Genomic DNA, 20722 nt, shown 5'->3' with positions numbered 1-20722 from the left:
CAGCCGCCGGAGAGGAAGAGGCGGCGGGCAGGGGCTGCGCTCGCCCGGCTTTTCAATGGCTCGGCTCCGCGGGCGTGGTGAGGCGGGAATATGGCGGACCGCCGCTCCCGCGCTCCCCCCGCGACGGGGGCGAGCGGCAGGGGGGGAGCGGGGCAGGACGGGGCGGCCGCCCCCCGCCCCCGCGGCTGCTGGCGGCGGAGGGGGGGCGAAGGGGGAGGGAGGGCGGGGAGGGTCACGGTGTGCCGGGCCAAACGGCCGAATGCCGGTGTCCTGCGGGGACCCGCGAGCGCTTCCCGGCTCTGGGGTCGGTGACAGAACCCCCCCCCCCCTCGTGTCACCTCCTGGAGGGGAGCCGGGACGGGTGTGGGGTGTGCTGTGCTGGGGGGCACGGAGGGGTTTTCGAGACGGGCAGGGAGGGGAGAAGCCTCCTGCCCGCCGTCGGGGCCCCCCGCTTCCCTCGGGGTGAAGCCCCGGGGAGCTCGGAGGAGCCCCGAGGAGGAGGCAGGGGATGCCGGCGGCGTGCCCTTGGCAGCACCTGCTGTCACCTGCTCAGAGCCCGGCTTCCTTAAGCTCTCCCTTAAAAACTTTTCATCCAGGCAGAAGGTCCGAGGACACGGCGTAAGGCTGGCAGGGAATTAAAAAGGAGAGAGTAATAATCAGTCCGGTAATGCAGTCAATTAACTTGGAGAGCGCCACACATTTTTTCATTACTTTAGAAAATGAATGTCATCCACATAGATCCGTACCGTATTTTTACATGTAATATATAAAAACGGTCAGTACAACTTGTACAACTTATTTTTTGTAATTACGTTTCTTTATCCCTGTAAATCAATTCATGAATCGTAGGCAAAATTCTGTTATTCCGATCATTAATCGGAAATATTTCAGTAAAAGCATCATCTCTATTTTAAAATACATGTGTACGTAGGTATGTCTATCTATATATTTGTCTATCTGCCTTAGCTCACGGTCCTAGGTCAATGCATTAAATTCAATAAAGATATCTAAAAATTCAATTATAGATGGGACTTATGGAAAAATGTGAATAGGCAACCAAATGGGGAAAAAAGAAATTATTTGTGAAATTAATTCGGAATATACCACAATTTATTCCTAAAAAAGGATGAAGATGCATGCAGTACAGGTCACAACAGATACTCAGTGTATGTGCAGCAGCTTTGTGCCGAGAACGCTGGTACACAGAGTTCCGAGCCTGCAGCAAGCATGATCTGCCATCAGGTCTAAAGGAAGGATAAGAGCAGGTCAATGAATTCACGACCTGTGGGTGAGCAGATCAACCTCCTTTGCTGTTCCCCAGATGAAGGGCACAGTGGTCCTTAATGAAAACCACATACCTCGGAGATTATTGCAACATTCCCCAGTAGATGAAGTCCAGCACAACTTTCTTAACCAACTCTCTTATATGTTCAGTGTAGAAGGCATGAACACCGTGTGTACCTCAAACACAAAACTAACATTTAATTTTGCGTTTTTGACAAGACACCCCAGGGGCCATAAATGTAATCTGTATGTACTGCTCCCATTGACATCGTTGGATTTAAAATCTCTGCTGAATAAATATCTTCGGATCTATAATGGCCGAACCATCTAGTTCTGAATCTGTCATCAGCAGATAGCCATTACACACAGTTTTACCCATTTGCTTTGTGACTTTGTGGGAGTCAGAAGAACCCCCATTATGGACAATTACATGATAATAAACCTATGAGGAAATTTCTTTCCAGTCCTCATCTCCATAATGGTTGGCTTCTGTTTTGAAACATGAAACATCCTTTATAAATATTTTATCCTAATAGGAATTATCAGTAAATGACAGATACCATTATTACCCATACAGATAACTATTATCCATAGATACTATCCATACTATCACCTAATCCTGCACAGAGACTTCCTGATAAACCTCTCCTGTAACATTAATAATTTCATATTCCTCTGTCCAAGCAGTCTCCAGTGCGCGGCTCATAGCAACCCGTTGCCTGTGAGATGTTTTAATGCTGCTTGCTGCCACAGGAAATTAAAAGTTAGAAGTGAGCCTGACAGGGGGAGCAGAGTGTGATATTAAACACGCTGCATCTTCAGTTTTCTTGCTCAGAAGCCAACAGAGATTGGGAAACCACCACTCCATTTTATCATCTATCATTCTTTGCACTCATCTATCCCAGTTTTGAATTGCTTCCTTCCAGATGCTTAAGGATATTCACTGTCACTCTTCACTGTTGCTTCTGCTTGAGATACATTTTCTGAGATGTTCCGAGAGATTCCAAGCAGTGTCTGAACTTGGTGCTCCCATGACAGTACGCCAGCAGATCATGTAGAGCGACATCATGGGATTTTCGTAGTTAGTCAGCATCCCATCTTAAGCAACAGAGTATCTTGCAAGTGCTTTTTGATTGCCTTTGTGCATTAAGAAGACGTTTTCGCAGTGCCATGCACAAGTACATCTCACTCTTGTTTTTGAACACTTAGAGTTAATTTAGAGGCCACCGGTGTATCTGAGTATAGCAAATGACCCCTCCAGTATGCCCTCCTGATCACTGCTTTTTTGCTTGTTTGTTCTTTTAGAAGAGCAAATTGTGTCGGCTGGTTCTCTACAGTTAAATGAGTAACATCCAGTATTTGCAATTTCCATAGGCTGAAATAATCGGTTTGTTCTGGTATGTGTCGTTTTGACAAATCACCTGAGTGTTTCCCAGCGTTTATTTATTTCAAATTAATAGGTGTCTGTCAGGGTCGTAAGGCTCAGGCAAAGTGACCGGAGTAGGGTTAAAAAACCCGGTATGGGCTGATTTAATTTATGCGAGGTGTTTTACGGGGCTTATTTCCGTTTACTTCGGATACCGAGAGCGCCTTCCCGACGCCTTCTTTCTGCCGAAGCGCAGGAGTTGCCCACGACCCGACTCCTCTTGCGGCGCTGCCCGTGCCGGCGGGAGGCGCCCCCTGCCGCCAAGGCCGCCCGGGCTCCGGGCCGGGCCGGGCCGTGCCGGGCGCTGCCGCCCGCCCGCTTCCTGCCGCCGCTCGCTGCGAGGCGGAAGCGGCCGCCCGGCCCTTCCCTCCCGTCCCTCTAATCGAGGTCCCCGCCGGTGGCGGCCCCGGCCCGCCTTGCACGATGCCGGCGCCTCGCGGCCTCCCACAGAGCGCCCGCGGGGCCGAGGGACGCTCCCTGTGCAGTGACACCGGGCGTCCCCACGCCGATGCCCGTGCCGAGGGGCGCTCCGCTGAGCGAGGGGCTGCACCGCGCCGCCCCCGCCGCGGCTGCCTGCCGGCAGCGGCTGAGGAGGAGGGGAGGTGCCATGGCAACCGCGGGGACGGGGACAGGGGCCCACTGCGAGGCTCCGTGGGCGAGGTGGCCGCTGCACGCTGCGGGGGTGACGTGGCCGCCGTGGGCAGGCAGCCCAGGTGCTCGCTCTGCGGGCAGGTGGGGCAGAAGATGAAGAGGAGGGAGGCTTCTGCCTTCCACCGCCCTGCAGTTCCCTGCCCTGCTCTGCACCATGGCACCCTCGTCCTTCCCGCTGCCAGCTCTGGCCCTCACCGGCTGGTGTAGCTCCTTTAACCCAGCATGAAACAGTTCCCTTCACTCCTCACCCCGCCATGTTACTTTGCTCTTGGAGGCTTTTGGCGTTGGTTTCCCAAGGCTTCAGATGAAGCTATGATCCAGTGCAAAGGGAAATGGCTGTTAGGTCATTTGGTGGTCAGACCACTTTCTGTAGCAGTAAGCTGCTGGACCAGCTACCATCAGCCAATGGTTCCCACATTTACACAGTTACACTGGTCTGGTGGAACAGGGCCATACATTACAGTGCTGAAAAAATAACAGTCGATACAGTCATATGACGCAACATTGTAAGATGGGTAGCATATGGGCTGATAAACACTGCTGAAAGAGCTCTGTAAAGAGAGGTGGTTTAGTATTAGCATGTGGCACACATGAAGACTCTTCTACTGTTTATCAACTGGCTCCATCGAGAAAGAGATGCCAGTTATGTATCCAGGCTATTGTATTTGTATTTTTGTGACTTGAGATTTGTTAACTGCATAGATTCTTCTCAGAAATGTTTCAGCAAAATTTTTGAAGTGTTACCTCAAGATACAGTCAGTGAGTGGGACACCATTCCTCCACTGCTGCCACTTAAACTAAAAATCTTTTAGTCTTTCATTGTGAAGTTTTATTCACATTTCCTTCCATTATTCATTTGCCACAGATGACCTCCATAGGTCCCTTCCATCCAAAACCATTCTATGATTCTGTGGAAGAATGTATCAACACAAGGTTGATTTTTTGTTTGTTTATTTATTTGTTTGTTTCCATCCAAAATATGTCACTAGAAGAAGTACAGATACCTATCAGATTGTCTACAATTCTATAATAGAAGACTAGTCCAAAATCAGAGCATGCTACAATACTTTTCACAATCTTATACCAAAGTTTAATACATAAAGTGAAAAATGATCATTTGCTGTGTATCATTTTTTAAGTTAATTCTAAGCAATGCCTTATCAAAAGGCAGGTATACAGTAAGTACGGGAGATATGGGTTTTCCAAAAATTATTTTTGTATTTCAGTGCAAGCACAGTGCTCCAGCTGGAAACAAGTATTTATTGCATATAATCAATTTTATGTAACTGTAAATACAAAGTGATCGCCACTACAACAACAGTGGAAGTCAAAATATTTCTATATTGTTCTGCCTGAATAATTCCGTAGCAGAGTAAATATTAATTGGATACTTTTGCTGCAGTTCCACCACACACCACACACTGCCATTACAGATTCCATTACCATTCAACACCACAAATAGAGGAGGGTCTGCCATCAGTGAAAGAAATCACGGGACAGTGCATTTCAGTTCTCTCACATTTATATATGTATTTTCACCTAGTTGTTTTAAAGAGAAACAAACATAGTTAATAAAAGAAACAGAAATGGAGACAATTCAGTGTAAATTGTATGTATTAAATTGTATGTGAATGTAAACCGACCATTAACATCTATGAAATTATGCAAATACTTCTTTCCACATAATTTCCATACATAGTGCTAGAGTATGTAAAGTCATGAGTCAGTGTGGTATTTTCCCAGGGAACAGGAAATATTCTTTTTCATGTAACAGTACCTATTAAAATTGAGTTTTCAACATCATGCAGTCCAATCACAAATTCACTGCAAGATCTTGGTGGCCTGAGTAATGAATCCCGTACTTTGTATATCCTTTATAGCTTCTATGACTAGAAGCACCAATATCTTTTGCACAGTGCTATCAAATCTCTTAATGAAAGACAAAAAGAAACACCTGAGTGACAGTGACATGAGGAAAAAATTATGCCCTGATCAACTGCGTTTTTGGATGAACAAATAAATGTTTTTACTGCTATGTATAATTTTATAAGATGATAATGGAAGTCCATAAGGAGACTGTTTCCAGTCTTTATTTTTTTAAAGTGGGTGCAGAGAAGGATCTTGACACAACCACTAATCAATGTCATCTTCTTGACACAACAACTAATCAGTGTCATCTTCTAAGTGGAAATACAGTAACAATGAAGGTTATCTTATCTTCATGTAAGAATCTGTTAGAAAAGCTTGTAGTACTAAGAAAAAATGTCCCTTATTAAGTCTTACGTAAAACAGTAATGAATACTTGGAAAAAGTATGTTTCCTGCAAATGCATTTGAAATGGTGGAGAAGACTGAGTTAGAAGATAGCAGATAATTGGCTTCCCGTTGGTACTTCTGGAGGAACTGAGGCACTCAGATACTGAAGTAGAAATGCAGGCCATCCTATGAATTTCGGTTTACCACAATGACAGCCGGTTAGTGTGTTGCCTAAGCCCGTATGGGATGATGAATTGTGAACCTGAACATAGTCAGAAATTGAAAAATTCTCATGCCTGAGATGCACTGCTAATGGTACTTGTACAGTAGTACAGATTGCTATGTATTAGTCAAATTCCCCTGGCACTTAACATTGAATTTAGATTGTGCTCTCTTAAGGAAGAGAAAAGAATGAAAATTGGTGAATCTGTAATAGTATCTGAGGTAAATACTGAAATTCATTACTGGGGAAAAGGGTAACATGACTTGTTTCATCTGCCTGATGAGACAGACTTTCGAACAAGTACAAAATGCTACTTTGGACATATACACGGAGTTCTGTAGAGTAGTAAAATATTTTAAATACATATTTGGATAAAACTCATTCATTACCCTGGTGTGGGTGCAGTAATAAAGCAGACTCTTGAGGTGCTCTATTTCTATTAGTCCACTTCCTAATGCTGTTGTATTTTGAATTCTGGCATTGCCGTACATTACATTCGAAATAATAAAAATAACATGAGATACTGGTTTTGTTTTGATGCTGATATATTTAATGTGATTGCAAAAAGTTATTGTTTTACTCCAGATTAAATAATGTTTAATGCAACTACTTCTCCTTGAAAAAGCAAGAAATTTTCAGAACAATCAGTGCTTAAATTTTAGGTTGGATATACCAAGAATATTCTAACTATGTTTTGGATTGCACTGTATATTCAAACCTTTTGTATCTATGGTAGAAATTTATGGTGCTTATGCTAAGAAACCAGTCATAATTCTGTAAGATTTACAGGGAAAAAAGCATTGTGCTCCCCCTACTGTTCCACCTCATACAAATAACCAGAAACGCTGATTGATTTTGTCCTGATGAGTCCCCGATGACAATGATATCCAAAGACAGTTACAAATTATATATATATTTTTTGTACTTTTGGTAAAATATCTTCTAGGTAAACAAAAAAATTTAACCGTAAAGAAATGCTATTTTTCAGTTTCTGGTAACATCCTACTAACAGTGGAGATAGCTAGAGTATTTAATTTTTTTTCCAAGTACTTGGTGTTCTCAAGTTCTTTAGCATTTATAGCATAATGTGCATGAGTATATATACTGTAACATTTAACAGTTTTCAAAGTTCTCTGCACAAAGATAGCATTTTATGTTTGTGCATGCATACAATTAAGTTTGTTCCATTTACATGTTTATGATGAGACTCCTAGATGCTAAAGGGAAAAGTTATATCTCCATATGACTTCTTTTTGCTATACAAAATTACTCTAAGAATCAACAACATTGCTAACTGTAAATTCTGAAATTTATCATCTCTGGTTTGCAATAGTATTCTGACAAGGTGGATATGAACATGGATGTGCAAACTGACTGCTTTATAAGCCAGTAATGATCTTCTTAAATATGATCTGGATAAAAATCAAGCCTATTAGACTGAGACATTGGGTCTGACTCAGAACAAGGTAATATTTATTCCTCTAAAAGGAAGGTTTAGCTATGTCACACAGCTAAACGGTCAACAAGAAATTAACATGGGTATATTTTTGGTATAGAAAGATGGCAAATCAGAGAAGGAAGAGAGAAATTTAATAAATAACAATGGAAAGATACTTCCTTTGCCTGCAGGCAAACCGGTATTTCTCTCTATGTATGCAGCACCGATATCTTTTTTCACTGATACACAGAAGAGCCCAAAAGGCAGACAAATCAGAAATGAAAAGCTGCTACTGAATTGGGTATCTGACAGTGTACATGTTGCACTGAGCACTGCTAACTGGGGACTCTCTCTCACCTTCTCCCTTCATTCCCCCATGTATTTTATCTAGATGCACACTTGCATGAAATCAGAGAGACTCAGAAGGCCTGTCACACCAGTGTATCCACAGGGATATCATGAGTTTCTCTGAAGAAGGAACTCCTAACAATGTGAGTTGAATTTCCCTAGAAGTGCTCATCTACATAAATACCTTCAGAAATAGCTTCTGCTTTGGCATAAATAGGCATTGGCATAAACATGCATTTTTTTTATGTCAATCCTAATTAGCCACTAACGTGAGACAGGGTTCTAAGTGGGACATTTTCTAGGGACTTGTTAATTTTCTGGCATAATTTAGATTTTTGTTTTAGCAGTTGCATTTCCTACGTATAACAAAAGCTTTCAGGTTTCTTTTGCTCTCTTCCTCCTTCCCCCCCCCCCCCTCCATTTTTTTTGGTCAATTTATTACAAAAGAAAGAGATTCAGTCTCAACACTCAATTGAGACTTTATGGATGAAGGCAGAAGTCTACCGTGTTTCATAATAGTTGAAAACTCAGTCTTTTAAAAAGTCAGGTATAATGTTGAAATAGAGAAAAGTTACCCAGCAATTTACTACTGGAGAGTCAAATACATTTTATCTGGTTGTAATGCAACTGCACTTTATAAAGGGTACACTAGGATATGTAGTGACATGGCATTGTTTGTATGACAAGCTCTTAAAAATTCAGGACCCATAGGTATAAGCGGCAATAAATATATGTGCACAGGTATCAGAAGGAAGCTGACCACTTTATGCCAGCGATGCTGCTGTTTCTACATCTATTGTGAGTGAAACGACTATCGGTTAGAATAAGCGTTTGCGTTCAGTTCTGGGTACAATAGTTTACTCCTCCAAAAGCTGTAGGAGGGAAATGAGACAGACGCCCTGTTTGAACTTCTGTTTGTTTAGCAAATTCACAAAATTTTACATGTTACATCTGCATCTTTTCCTACATATATAGTCTTACTTTCTTTTCCGATCTGTTTGGTGATGGGATAAACCTTGCAAGTATTTACTTAGGTCTCATTTTTAACCTAGCGTACGCATAAGCTGCTAAAACTGGTGAAAGAAAAGCCCTATGGATATATATTGAAAAGCAGAATTTGGCTCCTCAGGTAGTTGCTTGCACGATGTACGAAGCCGCAGTGTTTTTCCTTGCAAAAATATCTCTTAGGAGCCTGGAAATCTGACTGCATCAGACCAGTGGCCTTTAATGTTTCCCTTTTAAAGCTTAGTTCACAAGTTCATTGCACACCATTTGCTTTGTATTTTGCAGTTTGCTTTGGAAAAGCATAAGTCATAAGAATGATTTAGAGTCATCCTATAAGAATGAATTAATTCAGTGCTGATAAGAAACACTGTACTTCATTATCTGCTCAGAAGTGGCAATGTCACTGTTATCCTGTTTCAGGTAATTATAAATGGCTACCCTCCCCCTTCACTTCCTGATGTTCTTGAGTCAAATATGTATTCTGTTTTTTAATGACCTCAAATGAGCTGGCACATGGAAAAAGGGCCTAAGCATAAGTAAAAATTATTCTAAATGTGTTCTGGCATGCATACCAATGATTTTTAATTCAAGATTTCATGCATCATGACTAGCTTTTGGGGTAGTTTTTGTTGTTGTTGTTGTTAGAAGTAAACCAAACAATAGAGAAACATGAAAACAGGAACATACCACCTTACCAAAATAACATACAAACGTAATTTAAATTTGGAATCTTTAAAGGCAGAAAAGAGATACAGCACTGCATGGCATTCTTCCGTTAAGACACTGACATTTTATATTCAATTTTGTTTTATTGAGTACTTAACTGGTTTATCTTTTCATTATTTGAATGCTTTAGTGTGTAAATTATGAGTAAGACAGGAAGTAATGCATGCAGTAGTCACGCTGTGTCAGCTTTTTTTTTAAAAAACCTTTAAACTCTTGTAAAAGACTTTGCTTTTCTGAAAAAAAACTACTGACAATTTTGACATATGCTAAGCCCTATGATAATTCTTTGAAATTCTTTGAATCTGCAGCATGCCCAGACTTAGAATACAAAAGTCCAAAACTTACCATTTTTCACTTACATGTGTATGCATTGTTCTAGTATAAGATACTATCTCTTCAGATAGCCTTTCCTATCCACAGCTGCAAAGAATATAACATCTATGTCACGTGATTTTTCCTTCTTTTCCAGCAACACCGGATTCTGAGAAAACTCTCAGTTCTAAGGTACAATGAAACAGCAAGGCTAATAACAGCTTTTCAAATCTGAAACATTACTGTTGCCATCAGAAATTATTTCTGAAATATAAAAAAAAAATACAAAATGGAAGTAAGTATTTTCTAGTACTGTATTAGTGGTATTTAGTCTCTTTTTCATTTGGTAAATAAAAAGTGCCATGCAATTTGTTAAACAAGCAGTACAAAGCTTAGTAGATGAACAGCAGTCAGAAAACTGCTTGGTGCATATTTTAGAGAAAATGCTAAAGCCAAAACTTGTCTCCATTATTTATGGTTCCAAAAGTCCCAGGCACTTTGTCAGACCCAACTGAATCTTTCTGTAAAATGTCACACTTTGTTTCCCTTGAGTAAATAATTGTAATTAAGTAAATGATTTAATTGTCAGACCCTAAATGTACTTAATTCAAAACAACACAAATAAGTATTTAAAGAGAAGAATGACATACATGACGCTACACATATGGTGGATGATATTAGAAAAAGCTGTAGAGACAAGCAGAGGATCTTCTCTGCCCTCATGTTGATTGAACATAGATACTGTCTTTTGTACCAATTTGCTGGAATAAAGATTCGGTAGTCATTGAATAAAAAAGGAACATTTAGTATTTTAATATAAATATTTTAGCAACATATTTGAAATTAATTGCCATGTCCTAAACTGAATTTTTTGGCTTTGTTTTTTTTTTTCTTTCTTTCTTTTTGTTTGTTTGTTTGTTTCTGAAGGGCTTGTTTTTTCATTAACACCTTTTAGGAGTATGCTGTGATCTTAGGATAAAATTTAGCTAAAAATTCCACTAGAATTACTTGTCTCCATAGAAAATTCTTCCAGAAGCTGAGCTCTAAACAGATAAATTTGTTGCAGATCAACATAAAATGAAATGAAAATCCTTGTTGAGACAATTCAAGTACTATTGGTAACTCTGAAAGAAATAATTTAATTATCCATTTAGATAGGTAACATAATTATTGTGTGGTACGACACGAATGTGCAAAGATAAAGACCTGAAGACTAGAAATGAGTTATGAACCTCCCTTTATAATATGCAATGCTATAATATGTTTTGCTTTTGTGATGTGCTGTAAAGGTGGAGAGATCTACAGACTAGCCAGTTCTTTACATCTAACAATGAAGAAGCATTTAAGGCATTGAATCAAAGAAGGAGTCAGAGCTATAAAACATTTTATGCAGTTAAGAGATTTTTTTTTTAAGTCTGCAAGATTTTCCCAATGCGAGGCAACAGATGCTAGTTTTTTTAATATTGAATGTTCTCTGTAGCACTTGTTTCAGTCATTTTTTAGTTATATCAGAATAAATTTCCATCAGTCCCTAAAGTCAGTTCTCTGCAAAAAATCTGAATGTTTGTCTGAAATGTCTGCATCATACAAATCAGTAAATATTGGTCTATTCACACAAGTAATTAATTTAATTTACTTTCCCAGATAGCTTTCAAGAAAACATGATTTATTTTTTTTTAGACAAGTGATAGGGGAACTCCCACATACAGTAATTTCTAATAAATCAACTATTCTCAAATCTACTGTTGTAGGTCATTTACTTCACCGTACCCAGAAATTAACAAAGAATACCATAAGAATTAAAAGGCTAATTCATATGCTCATTCACATTACAAATACATTGCAGGGAATCAATGTTTTTATTCTCATAATTGCCAGATTTGTTTATAACATAATTACTGAGTTCAAGATCATCATCAGCACTCATGATCAAAGCACTTTCATCTGTTTATTAGCTTGTTCATCGTTGAATAAGACTTTTTTTTTTTTTCAAGAAAATAATGTTAGACTATCTGCACATATGCTGACCTATATTTGAGGGTCTGTGCTTCCATTATTTTAACAGCTGCAAAATACTAATGTGGTGGATATCTCAAGCATTGTTATTATGGCTATCCTCATAATGTTTCTACTAGACTCTTCAGAGGCAACCTTAAGGTGGTAGTGCTGAACACACAAAAAATCAGGTAAATTTCTCATATATACATTGGTACTTACAATTAAGCGTCTCTGCTCAGTTCAAAATTCTTCCAATGAAATCACCAGCCTTTTTTAACATGCTGAAATCCTGAAAATAGTTCAATGAACCTCCATTTCTTTGGCCTGATAACACCAAATACCATCTGTTCTGCACCATGGTAGGGTGGGGAGTAGGGTGAGAGCGAGCTGGTGCAGGGCTCTCTTTGGATCTCAGCGAGAACAGCCCAACAAAAATGGCTTGATGAGATAACTGCTTTAAAAAAACATCATCATCATCATATAGACAGTGAGTGAGTCTTTTATCCCATCATATGCTGGGCACTCCATTTCTGTGCAGCATCGGACAGAGCCTCAATGGATGTTTCTACGACACAGGGCAGATTCTGTCTGTGGAGAGCTCTCCCTTTTCGGTCGCTTGAGGTAGTATGTAACTTCCTCAGAAGAAAACAACCCTATTCCCAAAGGATGTTCTCATGAGAACTCCCTCATGCCTCACTGTTAGGTAAAGGCAAGGTCTCACTGGTGGTGTAATTGCCTTTACCTCCTCTGAGCGGGAGTCAGCTGCAGGCTCCTCTGGTACGGTGAGCTGCTGAAGTTTGTCCTGCAGGCACAGGACCCATGCGGCACAGGTGAGCCTGAAGGCTGCTCTGCGTGTCCCTTAGCTCTGCCGTGCATTTTCAGGCTGACCGTGGTGTGAGTCACTGACACCCAAACACAGAGACCATTTATCCTGGTCGGGATCAACACGTTCCACCCCTTGATCCACCACGCACTTTACCTTTCCCAAAGACTGAAGTTGCAGAGTATGTTAGTAACACACAGGCTTCTCAAGCCCTAAGTACAAGTCCCAGTGTAACAGACATGGTCTGTTCAAGATCACCAGCTTCTCAAATATAGCGTCTTCGGCAAGGCTCCCAATACACAATCTTCTTGTACTCCTTCCCTAGTAATAATGTCGATGGCTTAGTCGTTTGTGCTACCTGATGAAAAAGAAGGACAGCTAAACCCCTATATCACATGAAGTAAAATTTTATTGCAGTTTTAATTCCACTTTCCTGTTTCAGAAGTACCGGGTTAATATTTTTCTTTATATACCTTTATGATTGCAATCCTCCTCTCTCTTCCTTTTATGAATGGAAAAAAGCTCCGCCGTCTCCACAAAAGGTTTATCAAGTTGTTTTGTGAGGCTTATAGCTGATACAATTCTTACACAGCTGACCATGCTGAGAACAGCCAGTTCTAGCTGTGAGCTGAGAGTACTGTTTGTCATTTGAGTTCTATGTTGTAAATTGTAGATACTGGTTATTGCCATTTGTTTAATCTCTCTTACATTCTGTTTTTGTCTTCATTGCCCCATTTGGCTGCATTGTTCATCTGTTGCATCTTTCTAAAGTTAGTACCAGACCTGCTTTGTAACACATGCGGGTAGACAGCAAGCAACAGTTTAAGAGTGGATTTCTTTTTTTGCTGTAATTCTATTCAGTGTCTAAGATGGCATTGGCATTGCAGTCCTAATTGGAAACAGTTGTAATAGAAATACGTAGGAGAAGCTCTATGGGCTATTATAGGTATTTCAAGAAAGTTACTTCTCTCAGTGGATGCTTTTCCTCCTTTCTGCCATCCGCAAGGCCCTCTTTATGTACCACCCAGACATGAGTACAAACTGAATTCAGAGATAACTTCAGCCATGCTTCAAAGAAACATAGTAAAACATTTGGCAGTTATAAATGCATCACTATTAGTAAAATGTCACCATCAGTTAGCAACTCTGTTATTACTAAGAAAATACGACTTGTTTGATGGTCTGATTTAGGACACTCTGCCCTTGGTCAGCATTTAGGATCTGTTTTCCTTCTGGCTGGCTGTCCAATTTTGGATTTCTTTCAAGCAACTACCACCCTCAGAACTCCCAGCAAGCTCTCTCCTTAGAAGGAGCGCATTCAGTAGACAAATTCTGTAATTCTGTGTAATATCGTCTGTGATGACCATTAAAAACAACAACAACAACACATTTCTAGATGCTTAATTTGAGTTTGTTATTCAAGAATTACAGTAAAGATCAGAAAGATGAATTTACTGTTACACACAGATTTTTGTGGCCATACGCTACAAGATGAATTTTTTACTAGTCCATGTGATATTCAGTTATAAAATTCAGCAAAGTTACAAAAGCATTCAAGTATGCTGAGTTACCTGCTGATTAAAGCCTCACAAAGGCCTGTAGAGATTATATTTCATGAAACAACATTTGAAATCAAGGTTTACATTTGCAATAAAAAAATTGTTTTGAAGGCTGGGAAAACAAGTTGCTCAACCAATAGTGAAAACTGTTGTTTCCTGTATTAACATTAATAGTTTAATATTTCAGAAACATTCAAAACATGTTCTCTACAAAAACAAATCCAAAAAAAAAAAAACCTACAATAAACTAAAACAGCAAAGCAAAAAACAAAACAAAACAAAACAAAACAAAAACACTTTAATTGATCATCCACATTAATGCAGGCCGTGAAGAGATGTTTTTTTCTCCCACTAAGAGCAAAGCCCAATCAATATGTCTGTTTAGAAATCCTGGCTATCTACTCCTTAAGGAGCAATAAATAATGAATAACAGCACACATTTGGTTTTAAATATTAATATGTAAATATGAGATCACTATCAAAAAAATGTGGTTTTCTGCATATGATAGAGCAAGAAGCTGGTTTTCTTAATCTTTTGCCATTTTTTATGTTTCTTCCTTGTATAAATAAGTATCAGATATGATATGAAAATTGCAAAGCACTTAGATGTAGATTCCTGTTGGCTCCAATAGGGCTGCATACATGAATGGAATTGAAATCAGTTTTCAAGTGTTTTGCTACATAAGACTCCAAGGCCAAAAGCTGAAGTAAAAGAGCTTGTCCTCTCTTCCTAGTATTGCTCATCTCATGTCAGGATATTGGAGGATTCAGATATCTGAATACCGGTCACTTGAGGATATACCTTAAAGATGGCTGTAAGGTGAAAACATGAGCCTCCATACAGAAAATGCCAGATGGGTAGTTTAAAAAGCAGACAGCCAAGCTTCACCTGAAAATACCTTCATGTAATTAGTGTAATTAGTGTAATTCTGAATATAAAAGAGCACAGACAGTAGCGTAGATTTGGTGTATTTCCCTCACTAGATCACAGTTCAGTCCTTCAGTTCAGTTTCCTTTCAGTACTTAAAGATGGCTTATAAAAGAGACGGAGAGTGACTTTTCACTCAGGCAGATAATGACAGGACAAGAGGGAATGGTTTTAAACTATGAGGAGAGATTTAGTATTAGATGTTGGGAGAAAATTCTTCACTCAGAGGGCAGTGAGGCACTGGCACAGGCTGCCCAGAGAAGCTGTGGATGCCCCATCCCTGGAGGTGCTCAAGGCCAGGCTGGATGGGGCTTTGGGCAGCCTGGTCTGGTGGGGGGTGTTCCTGCCCACGGCAGGGGGGTGGGACTGGGTGATCTCTAAGGTCCCTTCCAACACAAGACATTCTGTCATTCTATGATTAATCTTGTGTTACTGTTGAGGATTCAAGATGTAAATTCATAATTACTTGAAGATCCAATCTAGAAGAAATTGTTTTTGTCTCCACTGCTGGAATCAGGTTCCACTGTCTGGCTGTGTGAATGGCCAGGGACTTCCTTTGAGGTTCCAGCCCAAACAGGCTGTTTACTGGCCTCATAGGGAATACTGGGATTCTTTGACTGTCCGCTCTGGGACCCCATCCAGAACCTTGATTTTGGACTGCAAGTTGTCATATCCCTTTCTAATTTATTTTCTCTTATTTGTTTTCTTCTAATGTATTTTTTAAAATGAAGGACAGTTATTTGGATCAATAGAATTATCTGTGAAATTCTGCAGCTTTTCACTGCTCAGTAAAATGTGTGAACACAGTGAACACACTGATTTCAGTAGTACTTTCACTGTTATTTGGTAGTAGAGTTTTCTTTTACAGTAAGTCACAATAGCAGTATCAAGATGATTAATAACTTCAATCAGTTTGAGACAGAAAATAGGAATATCTTTCATTACCACAGGTCAGGAAAAAAAAGAACAGTTACTATCACCTGCCTGAATAAGTAAGCATCGTCTTACATGTTAAAGTCAGTGATTTTCCACAGAATTAAATGTTAGTCTCTTAATTAACTTGGTTAGTAAAATGTAAGGTGAGAAAGAAAACCTAAAGATAAAAGACTGAAATACGACTGAACATTATTATTAAATTCAGCAAATACGGCTCCAAATAGGCATGCCTTTTCTTGGGTTTCCTCAGCAGTTTTGGAAACGTTAGGTTTGAGCACTTGATCTTGTGACGTCAGTGAACATCACAGGTAGTCTTAATGAGGAATTCTTGCTGTGACAGTGAAGAGGCCAAGCCTCTTTTCACAACTTAGCTACACGTTCAGGAAGAGAGCTCTCACTGCAACAGTTTCTTAGGTGCCTTGATTCATTTCTGCATTACTACTCCTTTCCACTCTTCTTAGGACGGCACGTTGTCTCTACATGCATTTTCCCAGCTTCACTTTTTTTTTTTTTTTTAAATTAAGCCATTGCTTGAAAAACATCAAGTTTCTATTTAATAGTTGGTTCAAGATACTCTCATCTTCTACTCTTCTGAATACAGTACTCACTGAGTCATTAGCGGTGCAATATCTTACAACTGTGGTGCCAACTGTACCTACCTTGTTGTCAAGAACATTTTATATATAAAATCAGACTGTTACTTCTATTTACTTTATATATTGTTTATTCATGTATTTCTGAGTTTGCTTTGCTATTCTCACCTGGTTAGAAATACAATAGGCAGTAGCAGCTTTCTCAATTAGCCTGTTCTTTTCAGAGAAAATTACATTATCAGTTGCTGTATATTATCTTTGGGAACACTGTTCCTGCAGGTTTGCCTTTTGTTATTGAGATAATAACAATTATCTTTTAAAATTAAGAATTACTAACATTATATTTGGCTAATAAAAGTGTTTTATTTGTTTGTTAGTTTGTTTTTTACTTAATTTGTTTTCTGAAACTCCAAAAGCCTTTCAAAATTTAGAAGGATGTATGCCTGACATTATCCTGACAGTTTTATGTATAAATTTTACATGACTTGTGCCACTTATTCCTTGATGTAGGGACCTTATAGTGTAGTGGGTGTCCAAGTCAATGTTTTAGCAGCAGAGGTGGGCTGCACAACTGGCCTCTGTGCCTCACGTTGGTTGCAGTGACTCCACAACAGACCTACACAGCTAAGCACATCAGTAACACTGCTAAGCCTATCAATAACACTGGCGGTGCCTCTAAGAAAATATATTTAAGAAAGGGTAAAAAAATGCTGCACAGCAGCTTTGAGAGAGGAGTGAAAAAAAAAAAAAAGTGAGAGAAACAACCCTGCAGATACCAAGGTCAGAGAAGCAGGAGGGAGAGGGAAGTGGTGCTCTCAGCACCAGCACAGAAGTTCTCCTGCAGCCTGTGGAGAGGACAGTGGTGAAGCATGTTGTTGCCCTGCAGTCCATGGAGGACACCACACCACAGCAGGTGGCCGTGTCCTCAAGGAAGCTGCCGCCTGTGGAGAGCCCACATGGGAGCAGGAACTGCGGCCTGTGCGGGACCCACGCTGGAGCGGTTTGTTCCTGACACACAAACCTGTGGAGAGGACTCACACCATTGCTGCTCTCGAAGAACTGCAGCTGGTGGGAAGGGCTGCATCCCATGCAAGAGACCCCATGCTGAGAAGAGGAAGGCGTGGCAGAGACAAAGTGTTGTGAACTGACTGCAGCCCCTGTTCCCCATCCCCTCTAGGCAGCTCTCGGTGGACGAGGTAGAATAGCTGGAAATGAAGGAGTGAAGTAGAGCCTGGGAAGAAGGAGGGTGGAAGGTAAAGTGCTTGCAGTTTTTTTCTTTGTTTCTCACCAACCTCCTCAATTGTTAATTGGCAGTAAATTTGTCTTTCCTAAGTTGAGTCTGTTTTGCCTTTGATGGTAACTGGTAAACGATCTCTCTGCCTTTATCTCATCCCACAAGCTATTCCATCTTATTTTTTTCTCCCCCTGTCCTGTTCAGGAGGGGGAATGAGAGTCTGGCTGGGTGGGCATCTGTCAGCCAGCCAATGTCAACACACTACATACAGCATAGTGCATTAGGCCACGGCCACAGTGAAACTAACATCCTTCATAGTCTTTTCAGGTGATAATATAAAATGAGCATGCGCTATTTACAGTGACTAAATAATTAAAGGCTAAAAATTTCTGCGTCACTATGTTTTTATACCTTTCAAACTGCATCAGAAACAGTGTCTGCATAGTTTGTATCTACAGTGTTCCTTGTGGGTAGGGATCTGAATTTGCAGACTACCCAGTTGGTGCTCAATAATACACACACAGCAATCTGTTAATAATGTAACATAAAATACATTGAAGTGTGTGTTTTCATATGGTAAATTCAATTTCAGTAGTTAATGCATTTTGGAGAATACAGAGAAACACCATTCTTGATAGTTTTTTTTTTCTCTGCCAGTACAATGATTTATTTTATGACTTCTCTAGAGAAAATCCAAATAGGGCATTGATGCTGTGAGAAGGGGAAAAGGGCATGAAATGATGTTCGCGAAAAGAGTGGAGACATCTGTAACAAAAGAACAATCTACTTTCAGATTGAGATACTATTGGCAGTGAAATTCAGAGAAAAAAATTACTTGTTGATCAAAAATATTTCTGTAGGGAATACTTGGGTACCGTCAAACACATATGTCAGAACTAGGACAGCATATTCTATGCTGTTACTTACACACTTTTCTTCTCTCTACTCCTTCTATACTCGTATTTCTATACTCCCACTCCTTCGTTCCACCCCACTCCTACTTCTACATGCACTGACTGTGATGCTGGATTTTGTCCTTTAACATTTTTTGAACAACAAGCCTGAAACTGGCTAGCTGCCAGGCTACTTTTTTGAGCCAGGCAAATGTTACTCTGTCTTTGTATGTCACTGTTGTGAAAATGTGTTTGTCCTTGCCTACAGTTCTGAAAACTACTACTAGTTTGAGCAAACAGGATGTTTCTCTTGGTGTTTTCTAAATTCCATCAACCATACATACACTGCAGTTTATTGCTAAAGTTCCAGTTTTCCAATTTTCTATATGAGTACAACCTTGAGGAAGGTCAAGTAGTATTGCAGAATACTGAGTGAGTCATTTGAGTTTTCTTAAGGTAACAGATGATGGCTCCTTATCACTTTCTTGTTCAGTTTCTTAAATTTGGATTTTATCAAATATATTTAAAGTACTAGTAACACTAGCTTTTGTCTCTAAAGAACTTCACTCCTCCAAAGTTCTTAAGCAATAATATTAAAATTCTTACTTATTTTTCTACTCATCCCAACTGCTTCATCTAGCCAGGTGAATCCAAACCTGTATTGTTTCAGCCTTTTTTAAATAGTTAAGCATATTAGATGGATGTCCTAAGTAGGTGCTGTGTGACCTCTGATGCGACATCCAGTGTAACATCAAAGATACGTTGTAAGTTAAGAGAAGGTAAATCTTCTCTGGAGGAGAAGTAAGGACAGGAAAAGGAATCTTTACATAAAGAAAACTGCTTCAATATTTTATTAAAAAGCGTTTCTGCTGTCATTTTATCTTTTGGCTTTCTGCAAATCCTGTACTGCTGAATTCACACAAATGGCTTTCCATAGAGTGTAGGCCAAGGATGAAGATATCACAGCAGAGATATTTTCTATTCTATGCTCTGCTTTAAAATTGGTACTCATAGGTTTTGATTCTTGATTGAGGAAGCACAGGGAAGTCCAGAAGTGAAAACATGATTCTACTCAGAATGAGAGATATACCAAACACAAAACTTAACTCAGAATTTGCAACTCAAGAGGGAGTTCTGGAAGTCATCAGCAACAGCAAGAAGAGGTCAAAGGAAAACACTGGAGTGGTAGTTGATGCAAGTGGTCACATAAGAAGTAAGGATGAGAAAAAGGCAAAGTCATTTAATGCCTTTTTGCCTCAGTATTTAATAGTAATGACAAATCTTGGGCTGCCCAGTCCTCAGAGTTTGAAGACTATGAATGGGGGAGCCGTGATTTTCCATCTGTGGTCACCAGAATGGTAAGGGAACAGCTTCATTGTTCATAGGTTCATTGCGTCAGACAGGATTCATGCCAGAGTGCTGAAGGAATTAGTGGATATTATAGCCGGACCCTTCTCAACAATTTACCAAAGGTCATGGGAGTCTGGGGAGGCCCCTATTGACTGCGAACTAGTCAATGTTACAACCATCTACAAAAAAGGCATAGGAGAAGACCCAATAAATTGCAGACCTGTTATTCTAACCTCAGTCTCTGGAAAACTTATGGAGAAGATTTCATCACGCGGCACTTGCAGGGCAACCAGGCGATCAGGCCCAGTCAGCATGGGTTTATGAAAGGTAGGTCCTGCTTGACGAACCTGATCTCCTTCTATGACCAAGTAACGCGCTTGGTGGATGAGGGGAAGGCTGTGGATGTGATCTACCTTGACTTCAGTAAGGCTTTTGACACCGTTTCCCACAACATTCTCCTCAAGAAACTGGCTGCTCTTGGCTTGGACTGGCGTACGCTTTGTTGGGTTAAAAACTGGCTGGATGGCCGGGCCCAAAGAGTTGTGGTGAATGGAGTCAAATCCAGTTGGAGGCCAGTTACTAGTGGAGTCCCCCAGGGCTCAGTGCTGGGGCCGGTCCTCTTTAATATCTTTATCGATGACCTGGATGACGGGATCGAGTGCACCCTCAGTGAGTTTGCAGACGACACCAAGTTAGGTGCGTGTGTCGATCTGCTCGAGGGAAGGAAGGTTCTGCAGGAG

General features: G+C 40.2%; 1 protein-coding gene across 2 annotated transcripts in view; it reads left to right on the top strand.

Moving 5' to 3' along the window:
* CEP78 (centrosomal protein 78) overlaps window positions 1–20722 on the top strand; it is a 58954-nt gene that overhangs the window by 167 nt on the left and 38065 nt on the right. The window lies entirely within an intron of this gene.

The sequence above is a fragment of the Anser anser genome (assembly GCF_964211835.1).
Source record: "Anser anser genome assembly, chromosome: Z".
Taxonomy (NCBI): Eukaryota; Metazoa; Chordata; class Aves; order Anseriformes; family Anatidae; genus Anser; species Anser anser.
Note: the sequence above shows the minus strand (reverse complement) of the source record. Positions and strands in the feature narration are given on the sequence as shown.